Below are 12,719 nucleotides of genomic sequence, written 5' to 3' on the forward strand. Positions count from 1 at the left end.
CCACTACCGGGGCACTGACCTGACGAAAGTTAAAAATTCCGATGAGTGCATGATATTTCCCATCGATTGACATATCTTATGTCTTTGCACCTTTAATGTACCGCGAGAAATCGTGTGAACACCGGCGGCGATGGCGGACACGTCAGTTCGTGAAACTAAAACAATATTAGGCCCCTTCGCGTTGGGCGGAAAAAATAAAAGAAATTTATCCTTTAAGAATGTTTTCAACTTTTTAATTTTAATTTTTGTAAAATAATGAATGAAATTTAGAATTAAATAAAATTTGAGGATTTAAAGATCCAACAAATTTAGCATAAAACTATTTTATTTAATGTGATGTTAGAAAAAAAAGAACAAACCTGTCGTCTCATCTCCGGCTTTGTTACAGATTGCGCTCCTTCGTAGGATTATTGAAGACTGCTCTTTTATTTGCACTTTATTCCTAGATTGCCACCCCGTTTCGAAGAAAACTCCCAAGTTTCCTATTTCATTAGAGTCAAATAGAAACTTAAACCAGTTGTCAAAACTAAATAGTACCACTTCTCGTAAAAATACGACCTCATCGCACGTCACCTATTATCATCTAACCAGTCGAGGGGATAGAAATGTACGGGCTAACAAAAAACTCTAATGAGATGAAAATAAGGGGAAAATGTAATCATTTTTATTATCATCTATAATAAGTGGAAAATTTAATCATTTTTATTATCATCTATAAATAAGTGGAAAATTTAATCATTTTTATTATCATCTTAATAGGTATCTTCCCATTGTGTCGAATCCCATTCGACCGAATTCCCAATAGACCGAATTCCGAAAATGTTTTTGATGAAATTAGCCCAAAGGCGGGTTTTGTATTTCTCTAATCGACCGACGCAATATTCACAATAGGTTAGGTTAGGTTAGGTAACACTGCATGCTGTTCTGGCAGAAGCTGAAGTTTGTTTTCTGACTTTTCTTGTTCACGCTGAAAAAAACGATTGAAATATACCCAAATTTTTCAAGTATGATTATCACTAAAACAAACTTTTATTCCTTGAAGAAATTCAAATAAATTCGGACGACATTTAAAAATTCGTCGCAAACCTTTATGCCACCCCTCTAAATGGTTATTCGTTCGCAATGCGAAAACTTTGTGGTGATTCCACATTTCTCTCGGAAATAAAGCAGAAACTCCATCACCGTCATCTTCCATTGGTCAAGTTTTCACCATGTAGTCAATGAACGGAACTAGCTCCGATAGAAGGGCCGTGAACGTGGTCAGACCCCTCGTATACAACGGTGCATATGCGCCTACGGCGCGCGTACATCAACCTAACCTAACCTAACCTAACCTAAGCTGACCCTATTTATATATATCAAAAACAACGGGCCGTTATCGTCGATGTCATAAAAAATTCCATCATATAGTGTATAAAGTAAAAATCTCTTCATCTTTGTGGCTTAATACAGTTAAAGCAATGAATTATTCCATCATTATTCCTTCTGCACTTCATATTGATATTCGGTAAAATAAAAACATACCAACTGGTACTATGAATACTTTTGAATTCGATCAAATAGTATTCGATCATTTGAAGGTTCGATCTTATGAAACAAATGACAAATGGGATTCGATCAAATGGAATTTCGATCAATTGCAACGTATAATGATCGACTGTCGATCACATGTTTTTCGATCAAATGGACCAACACCTATGATTTTGCAAGCTTCAGAAAATCGTTAGTAGATAATGACCTTTTTTATTGGAAGCTTAGAACACGTGTAGATAGATGTGTGTTTCAGGCCGGAAAAATTATTATTTGGTAGTTTTGTGCAATGAACAGGCCAATGAATTTTTCTCCCAAAAGCTTTTTTTTTCTATCTGATAAACAAATAACCGAAACCAGATATAGGTAATTATATTTAATATGAATATGGCCGAAACATTATTATTAATGTTCAAGTTTACAATATTCGAACATAAAGGACTACTTTCAACGGGATTCTCAAATAGTTTTTCTTCTTTTCATTTTAGTTATAACTTACATATTGTACAGAAAATTCTTAAGAGTGTTAACTTTACTTCTAAAACCACGAGTCACAAAATTTCGTTGATTATCATTTCGTAGAAATTTCGACAAAAACAATATAAATATTACGCTAAAGGATATGAACAAAGAACGTAACAATGTATTTATGTCTTCACGTACAATATATTGTTCCTTTTGAATATCAGCAACTCTTAAATTTTTCTTGTTGTCTTTTTCATGTAATTCAGCAGATAAAAAGTGGCTTACGCTAAAAAACAAAATATATTTTAATAATATGGAAAACTCAGTTACGCTGAGTAAGGAAATTATAAAGCTAACCGGGGTCTTTTAATACGTCAAGAAGGAACAGATATTGTAAAGGATACTAAAGACAATGTTTTTGGCTTACACACATCATATGAAGCATTTCAAAGTCATCTATAAAAACGGTCAACAACGGGATAAAATGTAACCCCTCAAGCGAAACCAATAGTCATTCATAAATTGGACCGGTAACAAAAAGGTTGTAGGTTCGATTCCTGACCGAGTTGATATGATTTCTTTCAGTCACTCTGGTATGGAAACTAACGTATTTAATTAATTACTCTTGGTGATAAAACACATTTTACGGGTAATGTTTTTCAAAAGACTAAGTTATTTGCAATACGACCACTCCAGGTCAACATCACGGGGAGAACTACCCTTTGAAATCATATGGGTATAATTCCCTTTACGGCAAAATGCCAGTGACTGAATGACCAAAATTAGCAAATTTACACTTAATACTGGTCTATATGGTCAAATCAAAACGGACGTTATAAGTTACAACGGCGGGTTTCGTGATCGTCAACCATTCAACGTGGGGACTCGAAACCCAATAGCGACTCGGAAATAATTTCGCTAGCCAAAAAGCCGAGTTTGGTTTTCACGCTTTGGGCCCAGATTGAAGTCTTGTAAGTGCGTCCTGACAAGCGTGTTTGTCTTCTCCCGAGTCCGTGGTTTTGTTACTACACCGCTTTACGGGATCTTGTTTGGCCAAAAAAAAAACATTTCCTTCTCATGGCACTTGGGCCTCAATATATTTGGCTGGACCCCAACCAATGAAAATCATAACGTCATGACGCTGACTTTTATAATAGGGGTTCCACAAGCGAAACACATCAGCGTTTCCAATTATTCAACTATTTCCTATTGTAAAACTGGCGCCACCAAGACGCCAGAGAAATTTTAGAGAAATTTTAGATGAAAAATTAAGAAAAAGTAACTTCATTTTAAATTTTTATTTTCATACTAAGCCAAATGTGTGCTTCGGTATATTACAACCGGAGTTTGAACTAAGTGTTTATATTGGGCTGCCAAATGAATCATCTTCCACTAAGCTAAGAAAAACGTCTGCTGACAACGTGCGCGCTTCTGTATTTCGCAAAAGTGTAAGAATCAGAGGCTCATACAGACTTGCACCTATAAGTAAAACCACTGCGTTTCTAGCGGCAAAACGTAATATATGTTAAACCGCCTTAAAATATCCTCTACTTGATCAAAGGAAATCACTACGCGTGTAAATGATCCCATTTCAGTTCTTACAACGAGTTTAGTTTGCTCTGGCAACAGAAGGCAAATTTCTTAGAGAGTGGAATGGAGATCTGATCAAAGAAAAGAGGTTCTTGTGAAATATGAATTTTGTCTTCCAAGTTCCAATGAGTGCAGGCGCTCTTTAATGCCGTATTGCTTTGAATGTAAGCGAAGTTGGCCGTTTCTGACACTCTTTTTACGTAGTAATCGATACCTTTGAGCTGGTCTTCTTTCTCATTTTCGACTATTTTGGCAATGTTAGCCAAAGACGATGACCGTCGGTGAGACTGATATTAAATTTTCTTAAGACGATTTCCCTAATTACATTGACTTCATATGTTTCCTGCTCTCCCAGGCTTCCAAATTGAGATAAATGGTTATACTAAATTTAGTGACCTGTGAATTTGGATAGGATGAATGGCTTGGCATCACCGTCCTACGTATTGTTATCCTTCAATCTTAATTAAAATAAACTAAATGTCTTTAACTGACAAAAGCCTATGTTTGTGTATTTGGTATTAGCCTGTTTAATTTTATGGTAAATTCTAAAACACGACTCGAAGTTTTTATCTTTAAATAATTTATTCATATGAAGCAGTGTTGTTTCTCGTTTGTTCTGTTAATAGGATAAAATAATTATTTCAAAAATGAGATACAAATGCTCAGAATAATCGGTTATTTAAATTGAAAACATTGGTTGAATAATAACGTTTAAGCCATTAGGAAATTTCCAATAACGTTGAATATTATTTTGTTCCAAAAATATTTAATAATAAAAAAAATCAATACAAATTCACTATAACTAAAGGGGGTATTCCCTCTGTAAAGTGCGAAAAAGATGTTCACTCGTGAAACGGGAATTTGACAAAATTTAATTTTTCATTTTGCGGCGGAGCTAGTAGCAGCCTGTGCCGGTGCCAGTTTAAAGCTTACCATGTTAAAAATGTTACACTTTGACTTATATAGTCAAAGCCAATTTTTACCTCAAATTACCTTCTTTTAGTAATCCAATTATATCAAGTTTCCCTTTGAAGACGATCGCACTATTTAAGGTTGTTAGCTTCCATAGTACTGAATCTTTAGCATGAAATATGCTTAAAAGAAAGTGAATATCCTTGATATTTTAGCAGTCCGACTATTATTTTTACTTTCTTTAGCTGTACTTATTTTCTCCAAGAATCTTTCGATTACATGACGTTAAAATTAATCCATTTTTTAAAGATTTGTTACGCATTAGGAACTTCTTTGATTAATATATAAGTAGACACTGATTAGTAAAGTGCTTACGACAATATGATAGTAGAGATATCCATCCGCATCAATAGCAACCCGAATGTTTCCCTAACTAGCTTCTTGTTCCAATTGTGCCCAAGTGTCCAAGGGAGCGGCTACTCACATTTGATGTAAGCATTGCGCAATAGAAAGGTATCAGGAAAACTTTGAACAGCAGACAGGAAACTTCAAGCAAACTGAGTGCAGTGTCTGCCCCAGGTATGACGTGTTGCCAAATTTTAAAAAAGATCAAAGAACAGCAAATCAAAATTGGAATTAAAAAATACGTTAAATTTTTAAAGTCCTTAGTCCGCAAAGGGCCTCTTTAGGGACGGATATTTAGTCGAAGGCATACTTTTTCGACTTGCCAACATTTTCAACTGCCGCATCAGTACGTATACCCTCGGAAACGTTATCATAACCAGTTGGCAAGCCTGCCAAAATATAGCTCTCCTCAGAAGAGTTTGCCCTTGGTCGTATTAACCATACATGGGCAAAACTCCGGAGGGAATTGAAAAATCCTCCGATATCTGTCGGAGGTTAGAGGGTAGAAGCCATCCCTCTTGTTATAAGAATAGAGGGTGGAGGGCAGAAAATGGAGGGGCTGCATTTTATTGAGGAGGGTTGAGGGTATAAAACGGAAGGGTTAAATCATATTCGGCAGGGTGGAGGTTAGAAAATGGAGGGCTCTTTGTTACAATGGAGGGCGGAGGGTAGAAAACGGAGGGGTTAAATCGTATTCGGGAGGGTGGAGGGTAGAATATGGAGGGCTCAAGGTTACAATGGAGGGTGGAGGGTAGAAAACGCCGGGTTTAAATCGTATTCGGGAGGGTGGAAGGTAGAATATGGAGGGCTTTAGTTTAATATGGAGGACGGAGGGTAAATGCGGAGGGATTAATGCGTAATGGGGAGGATGGGCGGGAGAACACGGATGGGCTTGGGTGTGCTTTGTGCTTGTTATGTTCTGATTATGATCTCTAGATGGCGCCATCCCCGCTATTTCTAAACGCCCGTGTATTTACACCTGTGACCCCTAATGCGCGCGAATATCTCATTATTACCTCGCTGTATGAATAAGCTGTAGCAATGCTCGAAGTAAATGTTAATCTCTTTCGTTAATAACCTTATTAAATCATTAGTTTATGTAATACTGTTTGACTCTCATTTAATTTATTTAGTCACTGGTTAAACTCAGGCTCAAGAGTAATTAGATTAACGCAAATTTAACAGTGCTCACCCAGTGGCATAGCTAGCATGGGTGACACCCGGGGCGGATATCATGGTGGGCTACTTACTAGTCTCTATAGTTTGTGTTTTCACGGTCGGGTGTCACCCCCAATACACGCCCAAACGGGTGTCACCCGGGGCGGACCGCCCCCTCCGCCCCCCCTTAGCGACGCCACTATGCTCACCTAGATAGTCCATTTTCACAGAGGTTAACAGGGCTTTTTAATAAGGGTGTACAGTTTGGCTGAAGGATAGACGTTGGGAAGTTGCATTTTTGATAATTCATGTGATATTGACCAGCAAAAATTGATCTGAATGGCTCAAAGAATGACTATAGGCTAGTTCCCACTTAGCGAAAAATGCAGTTTTCGCGAAGCGAATTGACGCATGCGAATGAAATTTAGTGAAGCTCAAAGCTACGACGAAAATTAAATTCGTCTCGAAAATTCGTCAAGTGGGAACTCGGCTTAAAAGATGTCGCTTTTACATGCTTTTAAAACATACTTTTATGCTTGTTTATACTTCTACATTGGCCCTAACCGAGCCAAATTCACCGGTTAAGTCGTTCAATTAGGTTTTATACGTTTAAATCTGTTTTCCCTATAGTCAATTGCAGGCTAAGAAAGACAAAATATATAGTACAATCGGAGCAAGGATACCTCATATCGTTTCGGGTTATTCCACCGCGTGAAATTTTGCTCTTTTCGTCGTCTTTTAGCGTCATCTAGAAACCAAAATTGGAATCTTTATTTTTAAATTTCATAATTGTGGGGGCGAGCAAATTTAAAAGATAACGCATTCCTATCATTCTTAAATTTAAAATAGTATGTATAATTATTTAATTTTGTAAATTTATTTCTACGTCTTACCAGTTAAATTGGCAGTTTCTTTTAAAATAGTTACCACGATTTCTTGGGGCTAACGTGGTCTTAATGAGATATAGACGTTTAAAATTATGTTTTTCTCTTTACTCGTTAACAATAAACCTTTATCGTGCTTTTTATAGTAACCTCTTGGGCTATTCAAAATATTTGGAGCTTCTATTATCGAACCTTCTTTAGCAAAATAATTCGGCTGTATTCAGTAATTAAATTCATGACAACATGAAATTAAAAAATAGATTCCAATTTCGGTTCCTAGATGGCGCGAAAAGACGATGAAAATCACGAAATTTGAAGTCAGACAAAATATTTTTGTTCCAAATGGTTCCAAAGCGAGGCATTTAACTAAAGTTTAGTAATTTTGGCTAAATTTCATTAAATTTCAACCATTTTAGTAAATTTAGGCAACATTTTGTGATTTGTGGAATTTCAAAAAAGCAGTGAAATTTCAATCGCAATTTCATAATTTTACTGAGATTTAGCATTATTTACTTGATTTTAGTTAATTACAAAGTTTTGAAACAATTTGGAGCAAAAACAATTTTTCTAAATTTTTAAAAATTTCAAAGGGGATTGGGGAACCTTACATTCTGTTGATTTCCCATGTAAAATCCCCTACGAAATTTTTGTTGTTGAAAATGTTTCTGGTTGCCATGGTGAAAAACCCGCACTCCGGCCCGTAAGACAAACATTTCTTGGTTACCCTTCGTAATACAAAGACTACCGTGTACCGTATCAGTCACTTATTTTGTCATGGGCTCTTGGACTATTCGTGTTATGCCTTGTAATGTGTAAAGTTTACGAACGGAGATGTTCTCTCAACGTGTTCGTTTAAAAAAGTGCCTTAAATACAGTTTGAAGGCCTAGAATAGTGACAACGTTTTCTCGTGCGCGAATTTCAACCCCTCCCATCCTACACATGCCAACCTTTTAACGACAGACAGCTTGACCAGCATGACTAGCTTGAGTGGCAGTATGATCTCTTGCCAAAAAAAATTGGCATGTGTAGGACGCGCACGAGAAAATGTGGTCTGTTCTCGGCCCTTAAGCCATTATTTATAAAACGCTTACTCCCAGAAATACATGTATTTCTGTTACTCCTTAATGTAGTAAACGTCAAACCAAAAAATTGAACTGTGTGTTTGAAAGAACTACAATATACACTTTAGGTTTTAGTAGGAATCAATTTAAGATTAACTCGTAATACCTTAGCGCAGATCTAGGCTGAGAAGCCAATAAGCGGAGGCCGGATTTAAGTGTCTGAATATCATTTATGAGTCCGTAGTTACTTCAATGAGATTGGTAGACTTCGCAAAACTAAGAGGTCGGGTGATTGGTCAGCCTATAAGCAGGCCCTCACTTCCTATCATAAGGCCATCCGGGAAGCCAAACAGGCTTCCTGGAGGGATTTTTGAGAGAGTATCTCTGATATAGTGATATTCCCACTACAGCCAAACTAATTTAAAATTATGGCCCATGACAATACAAAACATCTGGATACTATTAAGTGGGGTGGCGGAGTGGTTAGCACTTTCGCCTCGAAGCAAGAGGAGCCGGGTTCGATCCCAACTTGTGGCACTGTGTAAAAACTCGGAACTACTTCTTCCGCGTTGAGTTTGCAAGTTCTCTCCTCGCTATTTTAAGCGGTTTTCCCCCGAGTTCTTCGGTTTCCCCTTCCATAAAAACTTGTCGAGGTTAACGGTAATAGTAAGTGTAGGGAGCTGTTGGCTCGCGTGGCATGAAGGGCTTGCCACCACCCTCCTACGCATTGTAACCCGGCCACCTGGATTAATGGCTTTAAAAGTCGCTTAGGCCTAAGGTGGTTCCTTGCTTATTAGCCTAGCTGATTATTAAGTTGAAGGATGGTAGTTACTCCAGTTCTGGAAAGGAAACACTGACACATATGCTGGAGGTTCACTTTCCAGATTCTAAGTGTAATATTCCTTTATTTAGTAGAATATTAAACTAGAACCTCTATTTAGTCGGTTATGTAAGAATAACTAATCTAGACGTTAGTTAACGTAACAAAATATAAGCTTTAATATGCTGCGACGTTATTACATATTTTATACAAATAAACTGTCTCCGGTGCGGTAACTTCTTCCAGAAGGTTCTCTTTTAGTTTCGAGTCCAAGACTACAACGCCATCTCGTGCTACCGACATAAACTAAATTACAATATATATCACTAAGGTCACTGACACAGATGACTCTTATGATCCTCCTCTTCGGCTCAAAAGAACTAGAAAGTTAGATTGGGATGTGGCAAACCAAGTTAGATCACTCAATCCAAGCTTATGTGGGCTATGAAATCATTTAAGCCCTAAAAGGCTTCTAGTCCGGATGGAATCTCACCCATCTTGTTGCAGGAGGGAATTGATATTCTTTTTCCTGTGCTGTACAGAATCTACAGGGCCTGTATTGCTCTTGGGCATATACCGAGCTCCTGGAAGCATTCAAAGGTAATCTTTATTCCTAAACCCGGGAAAACCAGTTATCTCGAGGCTAAGGCTTTTAGACCAATCAGCCTAACTTCATTTCTCCTAAAAGTCTTGGATAAATTAGTTGATAGATATATTTGAGAGGAGGCTCTTAGTGTTACACCCCTCTCTGATGCTCAGTATGCCTATCAAAAGGGCAAATCTACTGAGACTACCCATCATGGCATAATTATTTGCCTTGAACGTGCAATTGAGTTCAAAGAAATAGCGTTATCTGTTTTTCTGGACATCGAGGGGGCTTTTGATAAAGTCTCTAAGGCTGTCATTATTAAGGCTGCTAAACGTTTTGGTATCAATGACACGTTGTGACGACCTCCTTGTTTGGCGAATCGCTGTGGGTCACCACTAGCCGGCGCTGCCCTCAGGGGGGGGGTTCTCTCACCCCTGCCTGGTTGTGGACACACTCTTGGTGAGGCAGGGATGGCTGTCGCGGCTTTGGTTATGCTGACGATGTCGTAATGATTATTACTGGGAAGTTCCCAGGAACCATTTCGGCTATGATGAGAAAAGCTCTCATCTCTGTGGAATTCTGGTGTAGGGATGTTGGCCTCACCGTAAATCCTGACAAGACGAGCCTGATTTCTTTCACTCGAAGGAAGGAACATGACTTGTAAAATACCTCGGTGTTATTCTCGACAGTAAACTAACATAGAAGCCACATCTTGAGCTAGGTATCAGGAAGGCAAAAATGTTATTCTGGAGAGTAAGGGGTACCATAAGCAAGTCTTGGGGTCTCAGCCAAAAGGTTGTGTATTGGATCTATACAATGATAATCAGGCCTATGCTGACGTATGCAGCAGTGGTTTGGTGGCCGAGGGTACAGCTTAAGTCAGTTCAGGCTGAATACGCACTGTGCAAAGGCTGGCCTGTGTCAGCATTACAGGAGCTATGAGGACAGCCCCAAGCGTTTCTCTAGAGGTGCTCCTGAATATTCTACCGCTTCATCTTTATATGGAGGAGGTTTCAATTATGAGTGCCTACTACATTACTACATAATGGTTGGTGGAGGTCTGCTAATTGGGAGTGCAGCCACACCAACTTGTTTCGGCAATATTCTGGTCACTTAGTCTCTCGAGGGTGGAGGGTGGAGGGCTAATCTTCGCTTTGGAGGGCATAGGATGGATCTTCGCTCCGGAGGGCGGAGGGGAATTTGACGGAGTGTATTTCTAGACTCTGGAGGAAAGAGGGATGATTGACGGTGTGCGTGTCTTCGCTCCGGGGGCGGAGGGGTAAAGGATGGAGGGCAGATCATAGCTACGGAGGGTGGAGGGATGAATGACGGAGTGCGTATCTTCGCTCCGGAGGGCGTAGGGGTGGAGGATGGAGGGCAGATTTAGCTACGGAGGGCGGAGGGGTATATGACGGAGTGTAGCTCTACTCACTGGGGTGCTGAGGGTATTAGACGGAGTGTAGATCTACCCTCTGGAGGGCGGAGCGGTAGAGGATGGAGGGATGATATTAGTTATGGAGGGCGGATGGATGAATGATGGAGTATGAACGTTCGCTCCGGAGGGCAGAGGGATGGAGGGTGGAGGGCAGCTATTTTGCCCATGTGTGGTATTAACTACTAGACACGTCATTCCACGATATTTCGCCATATTCAGAGCGTCCTCCTAAAAACATAGTCCCGGTCCTATCCCGACTGCTAGAATATTTTATACAATAATTATAATAAATATTATAAATGTTATTGCCTTAAACAAATTTCCAATATCAATAGAACCAAAAACCAACTTTAATCCAAAAACGTTATTAAATTAACAAATCAACAAAAATGAGAAATATAAAATACAAAATTAACATTTATTACAACGCTCACGAAACGTAAAATTTATACGTGCGATAAACTATTTTAAAGACAACAAGGTGGCAAGCCAAAATATACCTCTCCTCGGAAGAATTGTCCTTAGTGGTACTAATTTCTCGAGACGTCCCTTAAAGATATCTCCGCAATTCAGAGTTATTTACTAAAAATGAAATCCCGGTTCAATGCCGCCCGGTATAAAATTTTAATTTAAATTAAAATAATTGAGACGAAACAACCGAGTTTAATTTATTCAGAATAATATAAATTAAGTAGTTACAACAGCGAGTTAGACGTACTAAAATAATGCACAATTGAATTTAACCCTATTTACAGAACAAGTTTATCAGTTAACGCTCATTTTATTTCAACAGTCGCCCTTGATGAAGATACCGTAGAATAGCTAAATAAATAATAAATAATAATAATCAGCTAGGCTAATACCCACATCTGGTAGTGGACGACTCGTAGACTTCCTGTTGACGTTGTGACACATAACGCATGAAAAAGACGAATACCGTCCAATTTCCAATATCATATAATGACTCGCACACCCAGGAAATCAATGACTGCATTAGGAATCGTAGATATCCAAATATCCACACCAATAAAAAATGTATTAACAGGAAGCGCAAAACTTACCATTCACAAAGTACAGAAAGCCACTTGACTAAACGACAACTCGTATATCAATAAATGACCGTAGAGGAATAGTTAGGGCTCTTAATAAATAAAACACAATTGATGAACTGCATAAAACATCTTAATCAGTGAGAAAACGTTTAAAATAAATTACGAAGTAATGACGACCCAGACCAACATAAGTGTAAGGGCACGATGTAAACAACTCGATAATTTCTTCATAAATGAACTATTATCATTGAAAACTAATACGCTAAACACACAATAGATAAAAAAAAGAATGAAAAAACGAAATAAATTACAAAAAACTAACGGGTTCTACGCTTTAACCATTTTATCTGCTGACGGCGCTAAAACAAGATTTGACATTTAAATTTTCATACTTAAAATATTTAGACTTTAGCAAGTTCACAAAAATTAAAAAACAAAGTTCAATAAACAATATATACAGATATTGTATTTATCCTAATTTATATTTGTCCTAAGGAAGTCAATGGCTCGGCGGTGGACTCTCCGCATGGTAACAATGCGACCCGAGTTCAATTCCTGATATAAATATTTAATTAAATATGAGATTAATATAATTTATAAATATTTAATTAAATATGAGATTAATATAATTTATAAATATTTAATTAAATATAAGATTAATATAATTTATAAATATTTAATTAAATATAAGATTAATATAATTTATAAATATTTAATTAAATATAAGATTAATATAATTTATAAATATTTAATTAAATATAAGATTAATATAATTTATAAATATTTAATTAAATATAAGATTAATATAATTTATAAA

The sequence above is a fragment of the Leiobunum rupestre genome, chromosome 1, assembly GCF_980474605.1.
Source record: "Leiobunum rupestre chromosome 1, qqLeiRupe1.1.hap1, whole genome shotgun sequence".
Taxonomy (NCBI): Eukaryota; Metazoa; Arthropoda; class Arachnida; order Opiliones; family Sclerosomatidae; genus Leiobunum; species Leiobunum rupestre.